The sequence below is a fragment of the Mchenga conophoros genome, linkage group LG2, assembly GCF_057382185.1.
Source record: "Mchenga conophoros isolate Kocher_MC1m ecotype Shallow Benthic linkage group LG2, M_conophoros_male_GT1.1, whole genome shotgun sequence".
Lineage (NCBI taxonomy): Eukaryota > Metazoa > Chordata > Actinopteri > Cichliformes > Cichlidae > Mchenga > Mchenga conophoros.
Window position 1 is genome coordinate 19,848,526 of NC_140527.1, and position 9,120 is coordinate 19,857,645.

Consider the following 9,120-nt stretch of genomic DNA (forward strand, 5'->3'; position numbering starts at 1 on the left):
CACAGAGGGCACACAGGGGGTAAAAGCCATGAAGGGAAAACACTTAGGGAACAACACAACAGGGCAACTCAGAAAACATGGCCTAAATAAGGAATAAAATACAAACATACAAGAAAACCAAGAACACTGGGCCAACATGGCCCAGGACCATGACAGTACCCCCCCCCTCAAGGGCTGGCTCCCGACAGCCCAAACCCGAAAAAACAAAAACAGAAAACAACCCACCCAGGGCGGGAGGCGGGGGACCAGGACGGAGGGACCAGAACGGGAAACAAAAACAAACAACAGAAGACACAGGAGCACATGACCACAGTCCAAATAAAGTTCAGGGGGCCGACCCAGAGCCCACAGGCACAAGAGTTCACGGGTCACACGGTCGGGGGGCCGACCAGGTGGGTGGCACAGGTGACAGAGCTGGTCTGGAGGCCGGCCGTGCGGAAGGCAGCGGCGGCGGCGAAGGAGACGACGGAGCAGTTCAGGGGGCCGACCGCGCGGAAGGCAGCGGCGGCGGCGAAGGAGACGACGGAGCAGTTCAGGGGGCCGACCGCGCGGAAGGCAGCGGCGGCCCTCCAGTCTCAGGCGTGCTGGCCATGGCCTGGTGGACACAGGACCAGACGAGGCAGGACCAGACGAGGCAGGACCAGACGAGGCAGGACCAGACGGTGGCGATGCGGGGGCCGGACCAGGCGGAGCTGCAGAGGCTGAGGCTGGACCAGGCGGAGCTGCAGAGGCAGGTGGCTGAACGGGCTCCTCGGGCCCTCCAGCTGACGTGGCAGGTGGCTGAACGGGCTCCTCGGGCCCTCCAGCTGACGTGGCAGGTGGCTGAACGGGCTCCTCGGGCCCTCCAGCTGACGTGGCAGGTGGCTGAACGGGCTCCTCGGGCCCTCCAGCGGAGACAGGAGGCTGAACGGGCTCCTCGGGCCCTCCAGCAGAGACAGGAGGCTGAACGGGCCCCTTGGACCCTCCAGCGGAGACGAGGAGGTGCTGGCTGGGCTCACTGGAACCCCCAGCGGACGAGGTAGATGGCGGCACGGGAGCCGCGGAGTGCTGGATGAGCTCATCCGAGCTTCCAGCAGGAGCCGATGTAGAGCCAGAGAGAATTGGGACACCGGGCTCAACGTTAAGCTGGCTAGAAAACTGCACTGCTACGGGGAACTGGGCCAAAGGTTCAGGTGCGACCTGAGCTGCTGGACACACGGGGACCTGAGCTGCTGGACACACGGGGACCTGAGCTGCTGGACACACGGGGACCTGAGCTGCTGGACACACGGGGACCTGAGCTGCTAATGGTGGAGAAGTAAATGACTGCACAGGGGACTGAACTGATGTCTGTAGTAACGGTGGTGGTGAGAGTGGAGTAGGTGGTGGAGTTAATGACTTCACAGGGGAATGAACTAGAGGTAGTGACGGTTGTGGTGCTGGTGGTTGAGTGGGTGACTGTGCTAAAGGAGGCTGCACTGGGGACACTGGAGACTGCACTGGGGACACTGGAGACTGCACTGGGGACACTGGAGACTGCACTGGGGAAAGCAGAGCTGCAGGAGACTGCGCTAGAGACTGCAGTGATGGTTGTAGTGGAGGTGTGACGGGTGGAGGAGTGGCTGAAGTGGCTGCGGGTCGGGCGGCTAGTGGCTCAGCTACAGAGCATATTAACGGCAGGGCTATGGGTTGAATGTCTGACTGAGTAGCAGCCTGAATGGCTGGGTGTAGTGATGGTGGTGGTGGAAGGGAAACAGGTGGTAGTGTGGATGACGGAACTAAGGGCGACTGAGTGGCAGACCGAACTGATGACTGAAGCGATGGTAGAGGTGAAAATGGAGCGTGTGGTGGAGTTAATGGCTGTGCTAGCGGGGACACAGGAGACGCAGCTTGTAGCTGGGCAGCTAAGAGAGCTTCAGGAGGCTGGGCAGCTGATAAACTGTTCACATTACCGTCCGTAGCACAAAACACAGCCCCTGAACGAATAGTTCCACGGTTCGACACAAAAAAAAAAAAGAGTCCTTACTCACCACAGCCGGCGATGTACAAGTCTGAATGTCCGGCTGTGGGGTGGCGCGCTGGCGGCGTGGTCGTCGTTTCTTTTTAGATGATGCCTCTGACGGGCCGAGCGGCTCCACATCCGGCCCTTCAGGCAGGTGGGCAGTAGCAGCTGGGGGATGAAGGTGGAGCTCATTTTGGATTAAATCCTGTTCGAGTGGGTGGAGCGCACTGAGTAGCCAGGGAAGACCAGAGATTAAACGCTGTAGTTTGGTTTCCACAGCACAGCGAAATTCCTTCCCCTCATGTTCGAGCCACAGATGCAGGAGTCTTTCCACGGAGTAGATTATGTCCAGACGCAGTTCTTCTGGTGGGTTGAGTGCTGCTGGGTCCATATCTGGTGACGTCGTACTGTCATGAATCGCTGTGCGGCAGGCGGGAGTTGGACCCAAAATGCAGGACTCACAGACTCGAGGGAATGAACTCAAAACACAGCTTTATTTGCCGGTAGAACAAACATACAAACTAAACTGGGAAGCCACAAACTAAGCACTCACAGCGAGACACAGGGAGATCCACACACAGCATGAGGGACGACATCACACTGACTCAGAGAAACACAGGGTTTAAATACACTGGGGAGTAACAAGGGGAATGAGACACAGAAGGAGGGCACAGCTGGGAGAAATCAGGACTGACGAGACAAGCAAAGCAGGACACATTCACATAAGAAACGGACCTTCAAAGTAAAACAGGAAGGATCACACAGAGACGCGAACTTGACAGTGGAGACGGCAACTAAGAAACACAGAGACATAACCTATAAGGCAGAGGACTCTAAGAACCGAGAGACACAGAGGGGAACACAGGTGACACTGATAATCATAACGAGACAGGGCGGGGTGAACTGAACATGACATGTACAGGCGTGAGAGTCACAAAGTAAACAGGAAGTGCACAGAGGTTCAGACAGGAGGAGAGAGAGCACGGGGAAAACACAGACATAACGGGATGGGGAAACATGAAACAACCACAAAGGGAGACGAGGGCTCATAAATACACAGAGGGCACACAGGGGGTAAAAGCCATGAAGGGAAAACACTTAGGGAACAACACAACAGGGCAACTCAGAAAACATGGCCTAAATAAGGAATAAAATACAAACATACAAGAAAACCAAGAACACTGGGCCAACATGGCCCAGGACCATGACAATGACTTCTTTAAAATGAAGTTGGTTGTGCTCGAGGCAGACAGTAACCTCTCAGGGAAAAGGCTGGGAAAGAGTAAGTACGACAGAGACAGGGAAGAATGCCCCGCCGCGATGGGGAAAAGGGGGAATTTGATAAAAAAAATTAAGGGAAAGGAATGGTTGAAACACAGTCAGGTAAAGAAAGAAAATAGATAAAGTGTGCACCAGGGTGCTTAAAAAGAGATGTGACATCCTACAAACAAAAATAAATGAGGTCTGGAACAGGGGCCATTATAATCTCCAAAATACATCCAGGTTCTTGTTTGGCCCAGTCACAGTCGCATTCATATTTTTCTCTCCTCGCTATCCATCATTTTCTCTGACTTCCTCTCCCACTAAGTCTTGCTGTCTATTCCTCACATTTACCTCTTTTTCATTCCGTTTTGGTTTTTTTTCCTATTCCTCAATGAGCCACACACACGCACACACAATCCTAATACCATTTCCAGACAGGCATTGTTAAAATCCAGCTAGGCTGAATGAATACACAGCTCACTTCTGCTGGCTGAGAGCTCAGACTAAGGAACTGATTGTTTGTATTATTTTCATGTTGAGGCGTCCAATAAAATGAATTCCTCAGTTTGCAGAATACTGAATGATATAGGTGTCATTTTTTGAGATTGCCTGGCCTCATATGGGTTTTTTGTGTGGAACTGCTTTTGAAAGGACTCAGGTGAAAGTACTTGATTACAGCGTGCCATTTTGCAACGGTAATTCCATAAGACGAGTTTCTTCCTAAGAAATTCTGCGATCCGTGTATATGTTCTGCTAAAACCCACCTCGAATCACCTGATTTACAAAAACACTAATCAGTTTTTGGATTTAAAACGAGGCCTCTTCTTTACGTTGCCAGTCCCACAGTCACCCCTGATACCTGCTCCGCTGCTGTTGACTGCTTTTTCCACTTCTTGTCAGCACTGCACAGATCAACTCTGTTTCATTGTTTTCATCTACAGAAACTGCTGTTTGTGGTTCCTTCATCTCTGTCTTCTTTTCAAGGAAGAGTTATTCTGGGTAATTTGGCAAATGAAAAACCTGCTGTAACAACTGTCATCTGACAAATAGAAGCTCCCCACTGCTGTGTGTATACAATGATCTGTCAAAGCAAAGACGCCCAGGCCCAACCCTTCTGGGTCACCCTCTAAGAGCAAGACTCAAAACTTTTATATGACTCCAACCCTGAGAGGCTTTTATAACGTGCTCATGTGCTCAGGCTGTGCAGACAGTTTCTTTCCACTGCCCTGCTGCATTTCCAGGACCTTTTGTCACAAAGCTTATATTTAGCTTTCTCGCTCTTACATCTGTGCCATGCACTGATGTCATGTAAGCATTAAGAAGGCTGGAGTCTAAATGTAGCGCTTCCACCTTTCACAGAATATTAACCTTTAGCATTAGTGCTGTTCTTACCATATTGCAAATAGATTTTTACCCAAGTGGACTTTTGACTCAATATAAATTATTAATAGATTTTCCTATTTTAAATTCAAAATACTTCTGCAATGTGTCTCAGTGTCCATTTTTGGCATTTTAGTGGATTTCCTGACAAGCCACTTGTTGTCACCTTAAAGAAAACCATTTGCATTAAGCCTGCAGAATACTAATAATACCTGTTTAAGGTATTTTGCTTCAGAGGCGTGTGTGTGTGTGTGTGTGTGTGTGTGTGTGTGTGTGTGTGTGTGTGCGCGTGTGCATCCTTTTCTCACTCAAGGTCAAAAAAACGGGATTTAAGAATTAACGGCCCCTACTGTTTTTTAGCTTTCCCAGTGTGCTGGTCACATATGCCGAGTCCCAACCACTTTATATGTCAGTTAGATTAATCCCCATTTATGACTCATGAAGTTTATGTGTAGTAGTCTCTTCATGTCTGCTTATAGAAAACACTTTATAGTGAGATACTCTAACGCGGTGTCCACTGTAACTGATGTGTTTGTATGTAGTCTGAACATGGAACATTCGTCTGGCTGAAACGTCTTGACATCTGATGGTTTTTCCATAATATTAATATTCAAAGTTCTAGAAGACGAAAGGCCATAATGTCTTTGGTGCTCATCTAGACTACCTAGTACCATCAACAACTCAATCTTCCAATGCAAAAGAAACAGAAACATCTCATTGATTAACTGGAACAAACTTTGGCTGAGACATTCTTGGTTCCAGATGACATATTCATGGGATTCCCCGAGTTTCACTCCACCACCAGCATCAGACTGACATTTTTGGCCCAATGTGAGGCATCGCAGCTATTGTATGAATTGCTTTAGAATCAAGTGCACACATTCTGTTCATCCGAGGATGAAATGGAATACATTTGGTGATCGTCTAGCCTGTAATTACATCCTGTAGCACCACTATTGGATTACCTTTTAAAACGAATAATATTCCCACCAGATAGATAAATACAGGAAACATCTCAAACTGACCTGCAGTGCCCTAAAAAAAGGTAAAATGTTCCCCAAATCCGTAATAATATGATGCATAATTAGGAATCTCGAGGTGAATGCCTGCACTGAGTCTGTACTGCTTTGTTCTAATCCAGAGGAGTGGGACCTGTGCAGTGATGCATGTCAGACAATCTGGAAGATGCAGGCTGCTGAAAATGCTGATATTGCATCTTAGCATTTTATTATGTTTGCAGTACTGTAACCGGTGACATGTCTTCATTTAAATTGTCCAGTGTGTATCCCTTCACTTACTTTATCGTAGTCAGCTGAGCACCCCTCAGTTCTTTATACTTTGTCTTTGATATGAACATTTATTCAGAGATGCAAACATCCACATCTTCTCAGACTCGCCTCTCTAACGTTGTTTCCAAACTCCTCAACCTGAGCTGTTTCTCTGATGTACTCATTTCTAATCTTGTCCACTCTGTCTCAGTCTTAACATCTTCAGCTCTGTCTCCCGTCTTTTTCTTAGTGTCACCGCCTGAAAAACCACTGCCCTGCTGTCTTTGTGTCCTGCACCACCATGTCAAACATCCCTGCCAGGGCTGCATTCCTCATAAAGTACCACAGTTCCTCTGTTGACACCTTCTCATATGCTTTCTCTAGATGCACAAAGACAAAGGGCAACTCTTTCAGACCTTCATCTGTATTTCTCCACTACATCTACTACATCTCTGCACATCACCTGTACAAGTACACTTCCTCTCTATTCTTCAGGCATCATCTAATTCTCCAGAACTCCAGGCTAAACAATCTGGTTAATCTGCCCTCTTAGCCAAACATCTCCACAGTGATGTCATCAGGACCAGCTGCCTTGCCATCACTGCCTACATCCATCCTTATTTCTCTCTGAGTTTCTTCAATAATCAGTTCGTTAACACAGTCTCTCATGTCAACTGTTTTTCTCCTTCCTTAGTGCACACCCTCACATATAACCCTTACCATTTCCCTCTGCCCTCTCACTCTTTGTTCTACACCTAGCCTCCCAGTACTCCTGTCTAGTTTGGCTATCCCACATTACTTCCGTTCTTTGAATAACTCTCTTTCTCCTCGTTCCTCTGTCCAGAGGGCACACCAAACACTTTCTAGGGAGTTTCTCTCAACACCACAGTTCTACTTTCCAAGTTATCAGCCATCTCTTCTCTACCACCCAGAGCCTGTCTCAGCTTGTACCTGAACTCTGAGGAACATACTTCCTTCTTCAACTTCCACCATCCTTGGCTTTACCTTCACTGGCTTCCTGGTTTTGCAAGTTAAATAAGAAAAAAAAGAAAGTAAAAAAGGTCAAACATCAAGAAAACGCAACCCCAAAATGCTCCTACTGAGCTCAGCAGAGGAGAGCAAGTTCAAACTGATGATTCACTGAAACAAGGTGGATGATTTCAATTTTCAGCACCCCATTCACCTCTGGTTGGGATAATGTTGCTTACTGCTTTTTGTTAACTCGCTCCTCTTGTCCTGTTTAATTCCTTATCTGTCAGCATCTACCATGTTTCTATAGGCCTGACTCTTGAAATGATGCATTTTTCATAGCTCTGTGATTAATTTCTGCTGCTCCCACTCTGTATATCTCCAGGGGTTTGATTGCTCTCCCTGCTGCTTGAACACAGCATATACAAAAAACAACTGGATAACGATTAGGCCAGCAATTATTTCATCATGAGAGAGCATTTCTGACAAAAGTATTGCAAAAAAAAAATACACCCTAGAGGACACATATATAGTGCTAACCTCATTTAACGACTTATTCAAAAACACTGCCTATGGAAAAGTGCATTTTCTAAGAAGCTTTTATTGATTTATTTCATACATTGCAGCGTTATCCTTTTTCAAATTATCCTTGTTAGGGCCCGAGCACTAAAAGTGCGAAGCCCTATTGTATCTGCTCCGTTTATTAGGGCCCGAGCACTTAGAGTGCGAAGGCCCTATTGTATCTGCTCTGTTTGCAGCCTCAAATTTCTCCAGGAAAGCCTTAAGGAGTTGGTCTTGGGTTACAGTGAAAACTGTGACTTTTCGCGAAAGGGTGTTACCCCAGCAGCATGGCGAACTTTCATGTCTCGCCATGAAGACACAAATTAGTATAACTCAATGAAATCCAGTCTGATCAGTACCAGACTTTACAGGCATGATGTCAGACCCGCCCTGAACAGATTGATGTGCCCATTGTTGGGAATACGCACAGCGCCACCTAGTGGCAACAGGAAATATCATGGCTTTAATTTCGTTGTACTGATTTTCACAGGTTCATCGTGGCCACCTCAAAAGCGGTGAATATCACCATCAGTCCTTCATGATACTTTAGTGTGAAAATTGTGATTTTAAACTGAATGGCGCACCCTGATGGCAACGCGGTTCATCATGAACAATGGCGTTGCTTTTCAGGGGCTTGGAAAGTTTAAAAAGTCTTGAAATTTGGTGCATACCTCCAAAGTGATGAGGGCTTTTTTGTTATGTGATCATTTTCATTGAATAGGGCTTTGGAGCGTGATGTCACGGGGGGTGGGCGTGGAAAGGATTTTGGCCCGATCCGCCATTTTGGGGGTCTAGCGCAAGTGAAAAGGGAGCGAAGTCACACACAACAGCCATGGTTCATATTTGCTGTGTGGTCGGCTGCAATGTTCGATCACACGACCGGCAAGAGAATAAGGTTGAAAATGGTTTATCTTTTCATTCTTTCCCAACCTGGAAGCAACATGAGCAGTGTATTGATGTTACCAAACGAAGGCGTCTAGCCTGGATAGCAGCTGTGAGACGAGCTGACGTGCAGTTCTCTTCCATCTCCAAATATCTGTTGGTGCTCCAGACATTTTCATTCCGGTAAGTTCTAAATATGTTCATATCACTCTTTATACCCTATTAGTTTTATTTTCTATGCGCTCTGAGGTCATAGCAAATTTGAACAAACATCCTACTGAGTGATTTTGCAGAACTACCTTCTATCTATATGCGCTCTGAGCTCATAGCAAATTTGAACAAACATCCTACTGAGTGATTTTGCAGAACTACCTTCTATCTATAGAGATGCTAATTATTTGGCATTATTGCAGCAAACCAGCCTATGAAATGGATGAAACATCGTGACTGGGTTCCAGCGCTACACAAGGGACCTGCTGCAAACATACCACCATGCCAATCAGATTACTTCTTCCATGTGAGGGTGAAGAGTTGACCCTTGTGGATAAGATGGTGAAGGTTTGCTGCGTTTTGGTGAACAGTGTGATAATAAAACCAGGGAAGACCGAAACCTGCTCCTGTTAAATATTCTTAAGTCTTGTGCTGTTAAAATTGCTGTATTTTTTTTCAAAAGATACAGTAAATAAAGTAATGTTAGTAGTGGGTGATGTCATGTAAACACTCATGATTTTGTGTAAACATTTTGTCATTTGTAAACTATAAATGACATGGATTCTACATTGTAACTGGTGTGATGTTCTATAAGGTGGTTTCAAT

The 9,120-nt window shown here is 46.8% G+C and overlaps 1 pseudogene; it reads right to left on the minus strand.

Annotated features, from left to right (window-relative positions):
• Window positions 1-575: 575 nt before the first annotated feature.
• LOC146581856 (uncharacterized) lies at window positions 576-2,372 on the minus strand (annotated as a pseudogene).
• Window positions 2,373-9,120: the final 6,748 nt, after the last annotated feature.